Source organism: Pipistrellus hanaki (assembly GCF_964339955.1).
Source record: "Pipistrellus hanaki genome assembly, chromosome: 2".
In the NCBI taxonomy this organism is placed as follows: domain Eukaryota; kingdom Metazoa; phylum Chordata; class Mammalia; order Chiroptera; family Vespertilionidae; genus Pipistrellus; species Pipistrellus hanaki.
The window spans coordinates 18,151,375-18,172,950 of NC_140504.1; the positions used below are offsets into that span (position 1 = coordinate 18,151,375).

Genomic DNA, 21,576 nt, shown 5'->3' on the forward strand with positions numbered 1-21,576 from the left:
TTGGCTCAGGTGTTACATACTAGTACAATCAAAGGAATCACAGAAAAGCCCTATTCCCTCAGCTTGTGGCGCATCTGTCTCTCTCTCTGCCAGACCTCATACTCTGCCCCTTCAGGGCCCAGCTCAACACTTCAAAGAAATTCTATTTTTTATTCAACTTGCCTTATACCAACAATGATATTCTACTATTATGGGTTGAATTGTGTTCCTCCAAAAGATTTTGAAGTCCTAAGCAATAGTACCTTATTTGAAAATAAGATCTTTGCAGATATTGGAGTTAAGATAAGTTCATCAGGGTGGGTCCTAATCCATTTTGACTGGTGTCTATATAAGAAGAGGAAATCTGGACACTAATAGACATACACACACAGAGAACGCCACACAAAACACACAAAAACAAAGGAAGAGATCAAGGTGATGCATTTATAAGCCAAGGAATGCCAACATTGGCAACAAAGCACCAAAAGCTAGGAGAGAGGCATGAAATAGTGTTTCCTGCACACCTTCCGAAGGAACTAACCTTGCTAACACCCTGGTTTTGGACAGCCAGTCTCCTGAACTGTGAGACAATACATTGCTATTGTTCAAGCCACTCTGATTTGGGACTTTGTTAAGACAAACACTATACAGCAAACACTAATCTCCACTAATAAAAGAGAAATATGCAAATTGACCATACTTCTATGATGCCCACCAGCCAATAAGGAGTGTGTATGCAAATTAATCCAACAAAGATGGTGGGTTAATTTGTATATGCAGGCACGGAGCAGCTAGGCTGGGCAGGACACCTGCTATTAGAGGGAGGCGAAGTGGGGAACTGGAGGGAGCTACAAGAGTGGCACTCCTGCCAGAAGGAACACTGAAGGGTCCAGCCGGAGCAAAGATCTGGTCCTGGGTGCCGAAGGAAAACCGATTCTGGCAGCAAGGGGAAGGAAAGGCCTATTTTTGCATGAATCTTCGTGCAACGGGCCTCTAGTAATACATAAGGCAACAAGAGAACAGCTGCAAATTATGTAACACCAATTATTCAGAAAGATCAAATAGAAATTCAGAAGGCAGAAGTAATCCAATATTTGTTCAATATATATTTATTCTACTCTGATCAGTGCGGTATTCAGAAAATGAGGCCATCAGATGTAAGCAAGTATTTTAATTATATTAATTGCTCACAAAAAATAAAAGCTTTTAGTCTGGTAAGTAATTGTAATGCTTCTTAGAACTACATTCTCTGAGATTCATGCATTGACAAATGTGTTTTTAATTCACAGAGGAAATTGATATTGCCCAGAAACTGGAAGAAGTTTAACTGTTGAAACTCAGGCATAAATTTCAGCTCAGTACAGGCAGGTTATAAGTCTGAAGACCCAGGGAATAAAGAGTGACAGGCAAGGACAGCTTCATAGACACCTTTTCCCAGAACGTTTAGGATTAGCCTGTACCAAACCCAACTCAGGATATATTTGCATATCCAATTCTAGTTTGTTTAAAAGCACAAAGGAATAAAATTCAAATAGTATGGAAAATAAGTTTGTGCTTTAGTGGGCCCAATTCAATTTGTTGGCAAATATTGAAATCTACTTGTGCATTAGTTGGAAAAAATCATCAAACACAGAGTTTAGACAACATCCATTGTGTATCAAATGAAGGAAGTTGGCACCCAGAAAAAGAAAAAGGGACCATGATAACCATTTATATAGATCAGCACATTCCGTATTTTTCTGTGTCTTATTGCTCATCTGCCTCCAGCCACCACTTTTCTTCCAACTCCAGTTCATCAGAATGCATTATTCAAGAAAATATTGTAAAATGTACTGAACAACTATACATTTTTCTCATTAAATGAATAAATATGCATTTTTCTCACATAGTAGGCCAGGCACCATCTTAGGGTATAGTGGTAACCTGAACAGCTACCTTTTCTGCCCTCTTAAAACCCATCCTGGAGCTCATTTGTAAACCTGTGTTTGAGGCAAAGGGAGTGCTTAGAAATATAATATACCTACAAGAAGTTTATGGTGTTTTGTGATGGCCAGACCCATTCAAGATCTTTCAAATAACAATACAATGTACAACACAGGAGTGAGAATCCAAGAGGTCATATTAACAATTACTCCTGAGTTACATTTTTAAAAAATCATTGTCACAGACACCCACTATTTTCTGCCTCACCTCTCTCCCCTTCTTCTATGAATTGTCCCAGCCCCCATTCCAGCAGAGGCAGCCATGATTTAAAGTAACCCTGCCCTCAGGGACCATATACATTGCCTCTATCATATATAATCTAAAATGGATCGGGATCACTGCTATAAACCCAGATAGCAGCTCCGGTTTTGCTGTCCTTTGGGACCCAAAGAAGATTGACTTAAATCCCCAGTTTTGCCCTGAAACTCACAAACACTTTCAGCCTCTACATTCTGCTCTGCCAACTTATTTTTTACTCTGCCTCCTGAGATTGCCTTCATTTTTTACCATTTTCAAACTAAATGTGCCTCTCAAAAATAAATAACAAAGTAAAAGCCTCACTTTAAAACACCCTAAAATAAAATACCAATGTCTATATCCTGACTCTTGAGTCTACTTTTGTGTTAAGATTAAAAAAAAAAAAATCCAAATCTATAAAGAATTTTTAAAAAAATTTTTTTTATTGATTTCAGAGCAGGAGAGAAAGATAGAAAAATCAATGACTAGAGAGACTTATTGATCGGCTGCTTCCTGCACGTGCCCTATACTGGGGATCTTGCCCATGACCAAGCATGTGCCCTGACAGGAATTAAACCATGACCTCCTGGTCCATAGGTTGATGTTCAACCACATAGGCCAGGTTGTAAAGAATTTTTATAAGAGTTTTTTTGAGCCAAAATGACAACAGATGCAGGGAGCAAAAACTCAAATGCTCTGGAGAATAAATTTTGCAGCTTATTTTGTACATTTGGAATTAAGGAGGGAATGCAAGGAAAATGACATGGAGGTGGGAGAAAGCAAGGTGGGCATTGGTCATGTTAACAAGGTCATGTGATCTCTTGAGGGTGGTCCACGTTAGAAGGAGAGGTCTGAAAGAGGCATTTCAAAGGAGATTCACAGAAACAATGAACAGGGCTTGCTTGGAACAAAGGTAAGTAAATTTTTTCCTAAAAACGTTATATGATTAGGGCATGACTATCCTTCTCACTTAGGAAGTTATGATCAGATAACCTAGTGAGGTTACTTTCCACAGAACCACTTTCTCACCCCCATCTGCCATGTCACTCAGCTATATACCCCAGTCCCCATTGTCTCACAAACCCAGATTCATTGCTCATGCCCAGTGACTGGGCCACTTCTTTTATTGCCGAATCTTTTGCTCTTCTATTACCTGTTTGAGGGATCATCAAGACCTTATCCTAAACAAAAGCAATTTCTTCCCTAAGAATTCTGTTAGCTGTTAATGAGATTTAAAAAAAAAAAAAAGAAAAAAAAAACATCCCCTACAGACTATTAACCAAGTACTTTGGTAAAACATAAAATGGAGATAGTGATTTTAAAAAGACTTAAGCGAAAAGATGACAATTAATTGGGTTTTAAAGGCTCAGCAAATTTCCCTAGGCTAAAAATGAGAGAAGATCACATAAAAAAAAAGGGAGGGAGGAAAGAAATGTAAGAACCCAGAGCAGGTTTCGGGAGCCTTAAGTGGTATCCCAGACATTTCACCAGTTGAATTCCAGGTAAGTTTGAAAAGTACCTGGAGATGAGGGAGAAAGAGAGCATCTTGGAAAATGACCTATGGAAGTAAGGCTTTGTTATTGATCCCCTGCCAGAAGCTAATTCCAGCATGTCATAAATGCAAGAAGTTTCATCAAAAGGTTGATGGAACCTTGAGGTTGCCTGGAAATGGCTGAGGGCATTTCCCCAAACCTGAAAAGGATGCATAAATGATTGCTTGCTGCCAGACAGCTGAGGGCACTTCAATCTACATGTTATTGTCTCCTGCTGGCCAAACATCTGCACAGCAAAAGGCAATTCCCCCTATCTGATAATGGATTCTGTATACCAGTGTTTCCCAACCTTCTCTCATGATGAGAATCACCTGGTGGAGTTGTTAAAACACAGATTCCTGAATCCCAACTAAGAAGTGCTAAACTAGAATTTTTGGGAACATATAGGTAAAATTGTATACTTAACTAGTGCTCTAAGATAGATTTTATATACAGAGCACTAAGTTAGGTATGCAATTTTACCTATATGTTCTCAAAAATTCTAGTTTAGCACTTCTTAGTTGGGATTCAGGAATCTGTGTTTTAACAACTCCACCAGGTGATTCTCATCATGAGAGAAGGTTGGGAAACACTGCTGTATACTAAACCTTGCCTTTGATGTATATCTACCTTGCCTTAGGACAATTTGTGTTAATAAAAAGCAAGGGGTCCAGAGAGACAGGAGAACTTGGTTCTTTTAGCTAAGTCTTCTCTGGCTCCCCAAAATGCCTTCCAAAATAATGTTTCATCTCTAGACTCTTTAATCATTTACAGTGGCCCCTTCTCCAGATTCCTGAACCCTTCAAGATGCTGGAATAAGACCCCAGCACCCCCCACAGTTTTTGCTTTTCATGACATGGCAAATCAGAGTTTCACATGATCAGCTCTGCAAATTGGTTTGTACCAATTCAGTGACATGTATTAGGTACTTTGTACATGATAAGCACACTGCTAAGAATTGGTGATATAAGATGAGTAAATGTTAATACACTGGGAAGAATTGGTGAAGAGCTTCCTAGGTAGCATGCCAGGACCGACGCATCATCCCCAGTAGCTGCATCAAGATGTTGATCCTTAAGTCTTTGGGGCAAGAAGGAAGAAATGGGGGTGGCCAGAATCTCCATCTAGTTATCTCCAGCCATAAGCATCCTTCTTAGTTGACATCAGTGTGCAATACAAATACCATGTGCCATGGGTACCATGCTGTGGAAATGGTTGGGACACACTACTAGAGGTTAAGTCACTTGCAGAAGCCCAGGTGAGCTGGATGAGTGTGCAGCTGAGTGGTGGTGAAGAACATATAAACTTGAGAGCTACTAGTATTTATGAGGTAGAATCTCATCAGCCACCAACCACAACAATGCTTCCAGCTCCAACTCTTTAGAAAGCATTATTTAAGAAACTATTTTAAAAAGAACTGAGCAACTACTGGTTTGTTTGTTTTTTAATGAATTGAACAAATATTTTGCTTCTGTAGTGGGCCAGGCACTGTGCTGAGATACAGTGGTAAACAGAATAGGTACAGTTTCTATTTTCATAAAACCTGTCCTTAATTGCAGGTATATACTTGGTACTTATGGAATGTTAATAGGTTGTGTGTTTTGTTTTGTTTTTTAATGGGAGGTGAGGTTGAAGGAGAGGACAACAGGAGTTTAGATATGGGGATCTTCTACAATGAGCCATTCATTAGAGAAGAGTAAGTACAAAGTTTGGAGAATTGAAAATGGTTGAACCTTGTCCTTGGGGGAGAGATTTTTATAGTCAAAAACTGCTGAGAAGTCCTGAATTTCAATAATTTGTTTTCTGCTGTAACTCAAAATATTTCTCTTGTTGGACAGCTCAAAATATGGGCCTTGAGAGAGTATTAGCAGAGGGAAGTCCAAAGTGGAGTATTTTGGGAGCTTTATAGGACCTTTTCTCAACTTTACAGCATTAATCTTATTTTCTTATATCTACCATACAATTTTTAAGTTCCTTATTTGTAAGTTAATGTCCATTTATAATAGCATCTTGTTCATGCTTTAAGGACACACAAGCTTGTCTTATCTCTTTAAGGATATTAATGGCAGTTTTCTCTTTGATGTTTGTTTCTGCATAGTTTTTTGTGTTTTGTTTTTGTTTGTTTTTTTAGATTATCTGTATCTATGAGCTTTTCAGTTTTTATCTTTTATGTTAAGGTCCTTGGGTATCTGGTTATCTGCTCATCTTTTAAGGAAAAGACAATAAAAAAGCTAGATTAAGTTCTGTGTGGTGGATGGATTTTTGACTGTGGGCTCATGCTTTTTGGTCTGTAACTCAAGGGCACAAAACTAGCAACCCACAGGCTGAATCTGAGACCAGTGTGTCTGTTTTGTTTTGGTTTTCAGTTTGATCTGAGTGCCTCTCACTATGGATATATCCTTTAACTACCTGTAAATCCCACCACTCCTTTTTGATTTAAGCTACTTTTGAGGTTGAAATTCCTACCTAATACTTTTTCTAGGAGTCAAAATCTTGCTTATCTTTTAACATAAACTCAGATGCCCCTTGCTCTGTGACATCTTCTCTTATACCTTCAGGCCATGTTAAACTAAGCCTGATCTGGGTTCCACCAGGTTTCATTCCTCTATTGGAGCCCTTGCCCCAGTCCTTACTGCGATATATATGATATGTACGTAGACATAGGATTCTCCATGTGATTACACATCCTATGGAGGCAGAGACTCTATTCCAGACTGTTAGTCTCTCCTATAATAGCTTTGGTTTAAAAAAAAATCAAGAAAGGTTATTTAAAAATCTTTGTGTTCAATGGGGTAGGGTTGAAGGTAGAAAAAGAGAACAGGAAAGCATAGAGCAAACTTGATGCTCACCCCTGAGTATTTGATGATTAAAATCATGAACTATAATCCTCCCACCTCAACCCCCAAAATAAGCAACATGCCACGCCAGGCTGCAATGTGGCTTCAATCTACTTGCCAGTGACTTCACAGAGCTTAATCTATTTCACATGATAGAGTGTTTCTTAAGCTGTAGGAGAAAGGAGAAAAAACAACCCCCCAACATATCCAATGAAAGAAGGAAGAGTTCTGCATTTGAAAAGGTAGTTTATCCTCATTTGTGATCATGTGCCCTTTGAGAATTCAAATCAGATAAAGCATAAATCTTCGCCTATCTGCAAAGGTGCCCAGGCACGATAAATCATTGTTTGTGGCAAATGTTTTGAAGGCAGTTTTCAGACATCTGAGGCCTTAGCCTCTCTCTGGTTTTATTTCACCATGGCCTTGATTGTAAAATATCCTCAATGTTCCTAAGTGGCATGCATTATTTAATTTACCAGTTTTTATTAAGATATATTTGACATTCAACATTGTATAAGTTTAAGGTGTACACATATTGATTTGACACACTTATATTGCAATATGATTGCCCTTATAGCAAAAGCTAATGTCACATAATTATTTCTCCTAGTGTTGGGGACTAAGGTCTAGTCTCTTAGAAAGTTTAATGTTTCTAATACAGTGTTATTGTCTATAATCACTGTCCTATGAATTAGATCTCCGGGACTTATTTATCTACAAGTGTGTACTCTCAACATCTCTCCCACCCACCTACTTCCCACCCCCTCAGCCCTTGGTACTCACCATTTTACTTTCTGCTTTTTATAAGTTTGTTTTTTAAGATTCCACATATAAGAGATATCACACAGTATTTATTTGTCTTTGCCTGATTTATCTTACTCATTTTTATATTTATTTATTTTTAAAATATAATTTATTGATTTTTTTACAGAGAGGAAGGGAGAGGGACAAAGTGTTAGAAACATCCATGAGAGAGAAACATCGATCACCTGCCTCCTGCACCCTCCCCACCCTTCTACTGGGGATGTGCCCACAACCAAGGCATATGCCCTCAACCAGAATCGAACCTGGGACATCCCCACCCCCCTCAGTTCCCAGGCCAACACTCTATCCATTGAGCCAAACTGGTCAGGTCTATCTTATTCATTTTTAAAGAATCTTCTGCTTTTATTAGGACCATAATGTCCTCAAGACTCACTCCTGCTGTTTTGTGTCAGGTTTTCTAAGCAGCAGGGACTTTTGCCTTGCATGGCATCCATTTCCACTGGAAGCTCCAGGAACACAGTGTGCACTCTCATCCATGCAGCTTTCCATCAGAGTTGAACTTTTCCTATGTTATTCAGCCACTCATGCTGGCCCAATGAAACAGCATTAACTAACTCCTCCTCATAACCTTTCACTTCCAGGATGGTTTCACATTGTGGGTTTGAAATTATTTGAGAGAGCCCTGGAAGTTACCAAATATAGACACATCCATGGGAACAGTAAACAAAGTATGTTTGGATTCACACAAAGTTATGATTTTGCAAAGACCTTGAAGAACCAGATGGGTTTCAAGGCCTGTAGCTCCCAGTACTGCTAAACTGGACATGAGAATTAAAGGGCAGACTGTGTTGCGGGCGGCCTGAATTTCCCCCCTTCAAGCCACTGCTCCATACAAACAGGGTGGCCTTGGGAGCTACATAAACTCTCTACAAGCCCCACCCCCATCTGTGAGATGGGCAAAATCATTGCACCTACTTCAGAAAACCTTTGTGAAGATCAAATAAAATAATGTGCTTGAAACACCCTTCATAAATATCAGTTGCCCTACTTTTTATTAACAAGACCACCAAGGCTGAAACACGGTGTCATACAAATAAACTGCCAGAACAGTTGGCCATAGTTTTAGAAACCAGTTAGCCCTCTATACCTGTCAAGTCCAAAGCCTAAATAAACTGGTTGAATAAAACCAGAAGTATTCAGAATTTAATATTTAAACAATAATTTTAATACAACATTTAGAAACAAGAACCATGAAGAAATGAGAAGCAGATGGCTTCCAATTTTTTATTATTATAAAGAAAAGTTAGAAGGAATGCAATAAACTGCCAGGTCAAAAACAATTTTTTAAGAATCTTTTGCTTCTATTAGAAATGTGATGGGCCCTAAAATTCACATTTTTTCTCCTTCCTAAAGGTGTATATCATCACCCATATGCAGAAACCCCTTACTCACCCAACAGAAGGCCTAGATGGTAAAACAAAGGCTCTGGTAACCCAAACTGAACAAAAGAATAAACCATTGCCTAAGAGAATTCGCTTAATCACTTTTATTTGCCTTTCTAGGTCAAAAAACAAATAAGCAATGTTTTTAAAACAAAGCACTTTATAAAATGTAATTTGCTTTGCTACCAATGTGTTTATTTTGTCTGGTTTAACTAAGTCAGTAGTAAGTTGACATATACAAAATAGTTAATGTTGTGTGTTTTTTATGTATTTGGATAAGCTGGCTGATTTAAAATTAATCTAAATTAGCTTTTCTCTAACCATCATCCTACAGAACACTGTTCCTGGAATGTTAATAAATATGCTAAGAGAAAAGCCTAGGAACACAAATGAGTTTGAGATAGAGGCATTCATTATATATATTTATCAGCATGTCAAATGCACATTAGCATATAAAAGACTGTAAGATGTCCTGTGCTGAAGAAAGCTATTTTTTCTTTAACCCATTGTTTCCCAAAGTTACTTGAGCCTGGAACCCATTTCTCCCAGTTCCTCTTTTAGCATCCCACAGAACACAATTTGCAGAATTAAAATTTGAGAGTGCATTGATTAAAACTGGGCAGGGCTCATTTTGCAATTTGCCAAAAGGCTGTTAAACTGAAAATTGTCAAGGTTCTGCATATTAATAATAATGATTGCGACTATAATAATATGCAGCACTTATTGAGCACTAACTAAATCTTAAGGAAAAAAATGTCTTCCCTATTCCTTAATTTTGATTCCCTTGAAAAGGATTTTTTCCTCAATATTCCCAGCCTCTTGTCCCAACCTTGACTCTTCTTTTGTGAGATGGAATGGTATCATCGGTCAAAAGCCTTTGGTCAATGTTTCTCTGTTAAGTGGAAGCTAACAGATTGAAAGTGAGCATGAACAAAGACACTAATATTCCTCTTATTTTCTCTGCATCTGGACCAGGGGCAATTACCGTATTTTTCAGACCATAAGACGCACCAGTTTTTAGAGAAGGGAAATGAAGAAAAAAAGATTCTGAAACAAATAGTGTCCTAAAATATTTTATGTGCATTAAAACCCAACATCACAGTCATAAACACATGTAATCAACCCTGTAAAGTAAACAGCAGCATTTAGAACCATTTTAGAGCCGGGCAAGCACACAGAGACCACACAGAACCGGGCAAGTAAAAAAACTTTTTTTTTACAGTATATGTGTAGGCTATATTTGGACCATAAGACGCAGGGACTTTTCCCCCCCACTTCTGGGGGGAAAAAAGTGCGTCTTATGGTCCGAAAAATACGGTAGTTAAGGGTTTGCTCCTCTGAAGCAAATTGTTTCTGGTAGATTGTTTCAAGGTCAAGAATGAAAAGTAGGGAGTTACGAAGCCCACTTCATTGTCCATACTAAGTTGTGTCTTGTAACTTGACCTTTATCATTGATGAGGGGATATTTTAGTCCTTCATGGAATAACTTGATTATATTTCAGCTGATTCAGATTGGGCAGTGAATAGGGGTGTTGTTTTGGGGCCCTTTCATAACCTCAACAGCATGTATCATTAATTCTGCATGATATTTGACATGCACTCACTACACCATTTAATCCTCACAGCAACCTTTTGAGGTAGATACCAGTAAATCCCCTTTTTACTGATGAGGAAATGGAATCAAAGAGGTTACATAACTTACCAGAGGTGATGTAGTAAGTGGTCAATTTCAACATTAAAAAATGAAACATCATGCACATGATTTAATGGCACTATTACTATAACTAGTGCATCTCCTAGAATGGTGTTTGTTTTTGGACCCCTTTATTATTTATCTCTCAGTCCCACCTCAGTTATATAAAATGAACATTAAAAAAAAATAATCTGCCAAAACCGGTTTGGCTCAGTGGTAGAGCGTCGGTCTGCAGACTGAAAGGTCCCAGGTTCGATTCTGGTCAGGGGCATGTATGTACGTTGGTTGCGGGCACATCCCTGGTGGGAGGTGTGCAAGAGGCAGCTGGTCGGTGTTTCTCTGTCATCAATGTTTCTAGCTCTCTATCTCTCTCCCTTCCTCTCTGTAAAAAATCAATAAAATATATATTTTTAAAAAATAACCTGGTCAGTGAATAAGATACTCAGGGAAGGTCTAAAATCAGAGAGGTCTAAATTAGAAAGTTCAAACTGACCAGCCACCCCATCAACCTGTCTTATTTGGCTCCCAAAGTGTTAAAGGTCTGAGTCAGTGATTCTGAAAACAATATAGATTTCTGGCTTCTCTTGGAAAATGTGAGCATCTCGGCAGCAGTGAGCTGGAGATGAAGAGCTACTGTCTCCTTTGGATGGAGCATGTATAGCACAGTTCACCTCGGCCTCTACTATGTCACTTCATTTAAGTACTTTGCCTGCATGTGGTTCTGTCAACATTTCAATATGCAGCCATCCCCGCTCCATTTTCTCCTTGGAACATCATGGCCATTGCAAGAATCCTCAGGCTAGATGTCCACATTTGTGGTCCAGCCACTCAATGAGCATTAGGTGTCAATGTGAAACAGTCCAACTGCAAGTGGCAGCTCTACAGAGGAATGTCATTCAGTGTGGGTGCTCATTTCAATCCCTCTAGCAAAAAATGTTCAAGCTGCATCTGGAGAGACTGCACAGCATGGGGAGAGCATCTGGATTGGTGGCGGTCTGAGTCCACCACACACACTCAGCTCAGTGTGAATCTGCTTTGGGTAGGAGGTGTCTGTGTAAATGTTATTGAATTAGGCTCTCCCGTGCCTCTAAAAATGTTGTAAAACCATTGTCCTCAAGCCCTTTATATTCTCATCTTCAATAACGACAATTCCTTTTATAGCAGTGTCTTTCATGTAGCAGTTGAGCAATAAAAAGTTTGTTCAATGAGTAAATGAATAGACAGATTATGTGCGTACTAGGGTAGTGATTGTCCTTCTCTTAAGAAATGTACAATATATTTGGCTTTAACTGGTTTGGCTCAGGGAATAGAGCATCGGCCTGTGGATTGAAAGGCCCCAGGTTCAATTCCAGTCAAGGGCATGTATCTTGGTTTTGGGCACATCCCCAGTAGGGGGTGTGCAGGAGACAGTTGATTGATGTTTCTAATTCTTTATCCCTTTCCCTTCCTCTCCGTTAAAAAAAAAAAAATCAATAAAATATATTAAAAAAATAAATGTATATTTGAATGAGAGAAAAACACTCTGCTAAGGCCTCTCTCCATCTTCTGTGATGTTCCATTTCTGAATCTCACTCCCACCCATCACCAGGATGAGGGAGGTGGTTCCCCATTAAGATTAGGTATTCCTTCTTCCAGCAGGATCTATTGAAAGGATTCTCTAATGACAATGATAAAAATCTGTTCCCTCTTTGTAGGTACATCAAACATCAGAAAGCAGGTGGGCTATATATTTGGGGGAGGCACATTCTCATCCTGAAATAAGTTCTTATAGACCTGATTTTAAGATGAAAAGAAATGGCAGGTTCAAAATTTAAATAAATCATGGCTTATATATTTTCCTTTTTTAAAATTTACATTCCTTATTGTTTAAAATATTACATGAGTCTCCTTTCCCCCCATTAACCTCTCCCCAGCCGCTCCCACCTCCCAGCACATGCCCTCAACCCCCTGCTGTCTGTGTCCATTGGTTATGCTCATATGTATACATACAAGTCCTTTGGTTGACCTCTTACCCACTCCCCTCCCCTTTCCTGTCTTTCCTCTGAGATTGGACAGTCTTTTTGGTGTTTCTTTGTCTCTGGATCTATTTTGTTCATCAGTTTATGTTGTTCATTATATTCCACAAATGAGTGAGATCATATGATATCCATCTTCCTCTGTCTGAATTATTTTGCTTAGCATAATGCTCTCCAGTTCCATCCATGCTGTTGCAAATGGTAAGAATTCTTTCTTTTCTTTTTTTTTTTCTTTTTTTTTTTTTTTTTTTACAGCAGTGTACCACAGTTTTCTAATCCACTCATCTGCTGATGGGCACTTAGGCTGTTTCCAAATCTTAGCTATTGTAAATTGTGCTGCTGTGAACATAAGGATGCACATATCCTTTCTGATTGGTGTTTCTGTTTTCCTGAGACTGTATATTATATTTAAACATACACAACTTTAGAATCACAGAACTTGAGATGGAGTTGGAAGGAATCATCAGACAAAGTCTGTCGTGCCGATCATAATGTTGGAATGCTGTACTGTGTTACTATACACATCAATTTACTGAATGTCTGTACAATGTTAAGTATAGTGTGTTTCTTTCACTTTCAGAGAGGAAGGGAGGAAGAGATAGAAATATCAATGATAAGAGAGAATCATTGATCAGCTGCCTCCTGTACTCCCCCAACCTGAGCATGTGCCCTGATTGGGAATCAAACTGTGACCAATGCTCAACCACTGAGCCATGCTGGCCAGGCAGGTATAGTGTGTTTCTTAAAATAGCTGGTCATTAAAAAGTTTTCAAGATTGGATTTTAATAGAGGGAGTATTTAAATTATTCTTCAGTGCCATATAAGCCATTGGAGAGAAGGCATGCTTTAGGGTGCTGGCAGATAAACACCACATTAAAATTGTATTTCCTGATCAGGGACATTTGTTTGCATTTTACAAGTCTTGGCTTAGACAAATTATTTGACTGGGCTGAAAGGTCGTATGCAAATCTCTAATAGTCAAATGTTCAGAACTTTCTTCCAAGTTGCCAAAGGTGCTGAAATAATCTAAGTAACTCAAGGCTGAGAGATTTGTGATTAGGGAATTTCAGGGGATTTCTTGAAGTGCCACTCTGACCATTATGGTAGTCAGCAAGCAGACTTCCTCAAAAGGTCATGAAGTGCTTACTGATAGCCATTTTTAAAGTTTAAAGTATCATAATAATATGATCAGGGGATTTAAATGGTATAATTTTAAAGGGCATTATACTTGGGCAGTTACGGAAAATTTAGCTGGGTAGTTCCTAGAGGGTAGAAGCCTAGGAAATTCAAAGACATCTCATTTCATTGTCCTTTAATACAGGTGAACTCAATCTCAAGTAAGCCTCCAGCTGGAGATCTGTGAGGGGTTAAGTGAGAAATAGACTTGAAGAGGCTGTGGATAGAGTGTTTTCATCTCCAGGTGGCTTATGGGTCTCAGCTGGGCAGACATTATAAGTAGCCCCGTGCTTATCCTCAGGATACATCCAAAACCTCTAGTGGATGCCTGAAACCATGGGTAGTACAGAACTCTATATATACTATGTTCCCCTCCTGCCTATACATACATATCTATGATAAAGTTTAATTTATAAATTACATACAGTAAGGGATGAACAAAAATAACTATTAATCAAATAGAAGAACCATCACAATATATATACTAATAAAAGGGTAATATGCTAATTAGACCAGGTGACTGGACATCTTCTGGACGTCCAACTGGCTGAGGCAGAGGTGGTTAGGGACGATCAGGCGGGTAGGGGAGGGCAATTGGGGGCCATCAGGCTAGCAGGCAGGCAAGCAGTTAGGAGCCAACGGTTGTGAGAGGGATGTCCAGCTGCTGCTGCCCTATGGGATGGGGCCTAAACCGACAGTTGGACATCCCATGAGGGGTCCTGGATTGGAGAATGTGCAGGCTGGGCTGAGGGACAACCCCCCCATTCACAAATTTGTGCACTGGGCCTCTAATATTATAATAAAAGTTATGTGAATGTGGTCTCTCTTAAAATATCTTACTCACCATCTCACTTCAAGGAAGCACTTTTGTGGCTTCTCTAGCATCTCTGAAAAGCCAGCATCACTGCTCTTGGGCTTCGGGGCCAGTATTAAGCAACATAAGGGTATATTGGACATGGGCACTGTGATACTTTGACACTATCTGAAACTACACTGGCTACTAAATGATTAACAGGTGTCGAGTGTATGCAGTGTGGATACACCTAATAAAGGGATGATTCAAGTCCTGGGAGAGATTTCATCATGCTACACAAACAGAATGCAATTTAAAACTTATGAATTATGTCTAAAATATTTCATTTAATATCTTTGGGCTGCAGTTAACTGCAGGCAACCGAAACTGTGGGAAAACAAAACTGCAGATAAGAGAGAGACCACATTCACATAACTTTTATTCTAATATTAGAGGCCCAGCTAACCCAGAACACCTTTCCAGTGCTCCTTTCCCTTCTCATGGAAGCTGACAAAGCTAAATACTCGCTATCCCAATCTATACCCTTGAATTTAGAAATGGCCACATGACCCAGTAGGCCAGTGAGGCAAGAAAAAGAATGCTGGAGGATTTGGGCAAAGTACTGATTTTTTCTTATAAAAACAATGGCTAGCACTCACTTCCATCTCTCTATCATTTTTGAGCATGCATGCTCATGTTTGGGGCTTTAGAAACAATTTTGTAATATTGATTCTTGAACCAATGTCAGAGACCTACTTCCTCCTGGTGATTTCACCATAAAAAGGGGTTTTGTGGTTTTTTGTTGTTTGTTTCTTGCAGCCAAAATACATAGTTGAGGACTAGTAATACTTTTTTTGTGTGGTTTTTAGCCTCTTTGTAATAACAGTTCACTGAATGGATTTCTCTCATTCAGGAGGAAAAGTAATCTTTAAACATCTAGAGCTAAGACCAGGGGATTGACTTTTATAAGAAGTTCTCAGATGATTGTCAAGTAGGTGGGTCTGCGAAAAAGTCAGTGAGCTCCCACCTCAGAATCACTGACTTCTAGCCTGAAAAAACGAAGGGCAGAAGCCAAGCTCAGAGCCACAGAGCCAGAAAGAATGAGAAGGAATGATCAGCCCCAACCCATTGTCTTCATTGTAAGCAAAGGATTCACAGGAGCCTTGTCTCTCCACAAGTCTCAGAAATCCACAAACACCATCGGAAGCTCAATTTCAAAGTCATCACCCCAACAATCAAGAATTCTTGTCTTTCCACAAATGGTCTGTCTGGCTTTAGTTTGAATCACTTTCTTTGTGTTAAATTGGACCTCAAGTAAAAGGGAAAAAAATAAAAGAAAGAAAGAAAGAATATCCCTTGAGTTTTAAAAGTGTGCCAGGAACTTCACATGCTTTGATCTTTTAACTTGGCTTTCCACAAACCTTGTGAAGTGGATAGTAGTGTCTCATATTCACAGCTAAGAAAAGGGAGGGTGGGAGAGATTATATAACTAGTCCAGGGACCATCAGTGTTAGAACAAGTATTCGGGAACCCCTTTGTCAACTCTTTCTAGAGAGAATAAAATGATTAATCAGCATCTTTCTATGACCCTTCAGACAAAACCCATGATTATTTAAAGATACAATAATCAAGCAACTTTTAGTCTTTATATATTTACATTCTCTTAGATATGACATTGGCCCTTTAAACTCATCCCTCTCCTTCACCTGCCTGGTGTTCCCTCGGCCCTCTTCTCTGCACCTGACAGTATATGGTCTCATCTCCACCCATATTGCCTGCCTTGCCACTATGGGCTTTTAGGCTATTAAGAGTTCCAAAGGCCTGGCAATCAAGTATCTGCTTCGTGAAGCAAAGACAGGAGAAAAATCATATTTCTTTACTTTCCTTAATTGTGCTAAATATGGTTCATTCATAACCCACTAAGGTCTGTGGGAAATGTAACCTTGGTCATTTTGGGGGATGGATCAGTTAGAAAATGCCGTCAGTTGTATGTAACTGAAACTTAATGTGGCTTAAAGAAACAATGGTTATTGCATCAAGTGAAAGACATGTGGAAGTAAGGAGTCCAGATATGGAAGCTTCACAGTCTTTAATTCCCAGGAGCCTTTGCCATCTGCTCTGCCATTTTTAGTGCAGCATTTTCACGCTGGAGCTCCACCCATGGCATCGGAATTCCAGACAGGCAGGAAGGAGAAATGGCGAAAGGACATGTCCTGTTAAAGAACTTTTCCAAAGGCTCGATCCATCCAATTCCTCCACCCTCTCTGCCAAATGCGACCATAGAAACCTTCTACATGGCTCCTGCTGACAGGCACTTGGTGCTCAGTCTCCTGATAACCATGCAGCTCAGAATCATGGCAGAAAAGTGCATTGTGGAGACAGAATGCAAGTTTCAGCCACCACATTACCCACCACCAACTCTTTATTCCCAGTCCTCACCCATCTACTAGTTATCTTTATTTTTAATCCTCATCTGAGGATATTTTTCCATTGATTTTAGAGAGAGTGGAAGAGAGAGGGAAAGACAGAGAGAAATATTGATGTGAGAGAAACACATCAATTGGCTGCTTCCTGCACATGCCCTGTCCAGGGCCGGAGCTGGGGGGGAGCCTGCAACCAAGGTATGTGCCTTTGACTGAAATCGAACCCAGGACCTTTCAGTCTGCAGGCCATCACTCTATCCACTGAGCCAAACCAGCTAGGGCTACCAGTTATCTTTCGATGATAACAAATAACCCCAAACCGTAATAGCTTAAAATACAACCAGGCATTTACTCATGGGCTTGAATGCAACGATTCCCTTCCTATGAGTAATTACCTCCAAGAGTGTCCTAGAAATGGGTAACTTGTGGCCTGACCTGAATGATTTGGTGATTCTTGCTCAGGATTCTTCAATTTGGGCAGATCTCAGTAGGAACATTCCATCTTTGTTGTAAGTGGTATTGACTGGGAACATTCATGCAACTGCTTTCAGCTGGGGGCAGTACTGGAGCTAGAAAGTCCAAGATGGTATTTTCTTTTCCTCCAGGGTTTCTGTGGCCTCTTATCACTTAGTGTTCTAGCCCATGGTGGCTGGATCCTTAGAGGGAGTATTCAAAGAAGGAGTAAAAAGAAACTGAGGGTCCTTTAAGGAGATGGACTTGAAATGAGCCAGGAATCATTTCCTCCATATTCTATTGGTCAATGTGAGCCATGAGGCCAGCCTGGATTCAAGGAGAGGGGAAAGAACCTCCACCACCTGAAGGAATGTGATCAGTATAATCCCCATCCCCCATTCTATGCTTTCCCTTTGAGGTTAGACCATTCTTCCTTTTTTTTTTTTTTTTTTCCCCCAAAACAAAGATTTCCAGGCCTGAAAGAAAAAATTTGCTATCACCATCCATGTGGCTTCCGGGAGGCAAGGGAACATACATGAATAGACTTTTTATGGGAGAGACTTTTTATCCTTGTCTTTCCTTTTGGAACTGAGAAAACAGCAAAAAAAAATCGTTATTCCAATAACTTATCCACTATGGTCACATTTGTATGTATTTAAATATAGTTAGCTTTAATTCTCTGTTGTAGTTTGGCAGAATATAGCGATAAGAAGCAAAGTTTAATGATGTATATAAAGACTTATTTTGACAGTTTCAACCTCATTTGAATTCAAGCCCAGCTATCATACTCCTTAGAAGAAGCAATAATAATAATAATAATAATTAGATGACTCGCATCTCCTTCCCCTTCTCATTGTTTAAAAAATATACAAGGGGAATCATTACTATTAAAATTCAGCTCCAAGTAGTTAAGACAAAAAAAGAACTTATTGGTTCCCAAGCCTGGAAAATCCAGGTTAAGTCTGATTTCAAGTGTAGCCGGAGCTCCAACCTTATCATCACTGCCCTTTGATTTCATGTTCTTGGCTGCAATCCTCAGTCCCCTGCCGCAGATGACCTTCCTGCCGCAGATGACCTTTCTCCATCTAGCCAGCAGAATAGTTGCCAGTGGTCTCAACATAATTTTCCTCAAAAATTTTCCAGGAAAAGTATATCCTCCTCCCATCCTAATAACAACCTCAGGGAAGGCTTTAATATTCCTCTTTAGGTCACATGTACTCCCTTGGATGGATTCCTTTCCTAGAGGGATTGTGTTATATACAGAAAAATGACATCACCTCCCAAAGACGTTCAAGTCCTAATTTCTGTAACCTGTGAATATGTTACTTTCCTAGCAAAAGGGACTTCACAGAAGTAATTAAATTAAGGTGCTTTAGATGAGGAAATTATCTCGAATTATCCAAGTGGACCCAGTATAATCAGAAGGATTCTTATAAGAGGGACGCAGGAAGAGCCAGAGTCTGAGAAAAAGCAATAGGATGCTAGAAGCACATGTTGAATTGATGTGCTGTGAAGATGAAAGGAGCTACAAGCCAAGGAACACAGGTGGTCGGGAGAAGCCAGGAAAGCCAAGGAAATAGATTCTTCCCTAGAGCCTCCAGATGGAACCATCCCTTCTGATATTGATTTGGACTTTGGCCTCTAGAACTGTGAAAGAATAAATTTTTGTTCTTATAAGCCACTACGTTTGTAGTCATTTGTTACAGCAGCATAAGAAGCTAGTATAAGTTGGGTTTTCTGATTTGGCTTAGTTTAGTTTACATGTCTGATCTGTGGTGAGGGAGGGGGTAAGAGTTTCCAAAGGGTGGTGAGAGTGGGAATGCATGATTGATGGTATAGCCAGGACCACATGCAATCAGGCAGAATTTTACCCAGAGGAACATTCTTTGGTTTTAAGAGGAAATGAAAAAAAAAAAAAAAAGGCTTAATATATCCAAAGAACAAATAGACAACAATAGCTACCACAATCTAGTACTACCCAAAAGTAAACATTCTAAGTCAGGCAGAAGAAAGGAATAAGGGAAGAAAGGACATGCAGAACTTAGAACTTGGCCTAGATATTAAAAAATTCACAAGCAGCAACAGCCAATGTTTTCCTGCTCTAACTTCCTGGAAGACAGAGAATTATGAAGAACAAAGCACATGCCTTAGAATCAGTAAGACCTCAGCTCAAATACTCCACGAAGAGCTGACCCTCTAATTGTGGTTTGCAACAGTGAAGTGAGCAAGCTGGTGCTTTATCAATTCTTCCACAAAGAACACCTATTTTCATGAATGAGGAAAACAAATGCACACACTGAGGCCCTGGGAGCCTCACTAAGGATCTTATGCAAGTGAACTTTTTTCTTGGGTATTATTTCTATTACTTAAAGTTCAGGCTACTATTTGCTTTAATATAAAACTAATATTTTTTTCATTTTTTAATTAAGGTATTATATGTATAAAACTAACATTTTAAAAGTTTTGTGATTTAAATTATTTTAACGTTCATGGGTTGAATTTGGTGAATAGTTCCAAGTAGTGTAATGGTTCCTGAAGATGCAAGGTCACCAACTCCATAACCTACCAACTGAGTGACCATGATACTTCATAGCCTAAGACACATTCCTCACACTCAATTCCATTCCTGAAACAATGGAACCAAATATCATCCAGAAGTATCAGTTGCACTCTGGTCACTTGTACAAATATTTATTGAAGATCTGTTATATGGTAGACACATAGGCAAGAAAAAAAAAAGTTATCTTAAACGCAAATGTATTATAGAGAAGAATGCAAAATTAGCATGGATTTTTAAGGAAAAGATAAAGAACCCTCAAAGAATATTCACCCTTGCAATGGTCTCATGCTATATTTCCAGAACTTCTCAGATGGTAGGAGTGCAGAGCTTTATAAACTCCCTCATAAGGTATTAATAAAAATGCTTGTACTGTAATGTTTTCCTGTACCTCAGGTCAAAATGGGTAGCTCAGAGCCTAATCTGCAGACATGTCTTATTGGAACCACAGAGTAACTGGTTTTTACATCTCAAACTAGTGGCTGATATTTAAAACTCAGGGGTCATTTACTAATTTGAATTTCTGGCTTCTTCTGAAATAAACTGAAAGAGCTAGCAACTTTGGGCCACCTCCTCATGTGTCAACAATCAGTGGCTAGACAAGATCCAGTAGTGGGCCACTTCCTGTTCACACCACCAACCAGAATCACAGCTGCCTCTCTTATCCATGAAACCTGCCTGGGTCTGGGAAGCATTTGAACCTATATCCTGAGTTTCCATTTGGGCTATTTTGCAGTATTTGACACTTACTGATCCAAATTTCTAAAATTGTCTATTTTCAGGATACTAGTCTTAATAGTCAGATATAGAAATTGGGACTTATGTGCCTAAGTCCCAAATCCAAGAATCAGAGAGCTGGACGGGATCCATTTTTCTGATCATGATCATAGGATTCTGAGGGTTGCCACACAACCACAGGAATCAGAAAGAGCCCAAGACTTCAGACTTCCTCTTAGGAAACAAGCAGACTCAAAATGTTTGTCTTCTCCAAACACAGTCCCAGAGAAATTGGGCGAAGAGGGGATTAAGGGAGGTTAAATTTTAGAGAATGCACTTTCCTTATAGGACACTAGTGGCCCAGTGCACAAAAATTCATTCACAGGGAGGTTGTGCCCCTCAGCCCAGCCTGCACCCTCTCCAATCTGGGATCCCTCTTGCAATCCGGGACCCCTGGCTCTTAACTGCTCACCTGCCTCCTGCCTGATTGCCCCTAACCACTCCCCCTGCCAGCCTGATCAACCCCAACTGCCCCCCTTCTGGCCTGATCACTCCCACTTACTCCCTCTGCTGGCCTGCTTGCCCCAACTCTCCCCCCAACACACACCATCCTGATCGCCCCTAACAGCCTCTGCCTCAGCCCCACTACCATGGCTTTACCTGGAAGGACATCTGGAAGATCTCTGGAAGGTCTCCTGATCAAATTAGCATATTACTCTTTTATTATTATAGATAGACTTCACAGTGTTGAGAAAGGGGGAGAGGGTTCCCAAAACATCTTGGGATTCTGTCAAGAACAGAGGGGTGGGCATTCTCACCAGGACAGGGACAGTCAGGTAACTGAGTCCAACTTCCGACAGTAGTGTGTGTGTGTGTGTGTGTGTGTGTGTGTGTGTGTGTGTGTGTTGTGTGTTTCTGTGTCACAGTACCCACCTCAGGGGCAGTGAAGGTCCACCATGAGTCATGGTTTTTGT

The 21,576-nt window shown here is 39.7% G+C and overlaps 1 long non-coding RNA gene across 1 annotated transcript in view; it reads right to left on the reverse strand.

The window, feature by feature from the left end:
- Positions 1-21,576, reverse strand: part of LOC311617530 — a 537,075-nt gene that overhangs the window by 17,161 nt on the left and 498,338 nt on the right. The gene's annotated exons all lie outside the window — the stretch shown is intronic.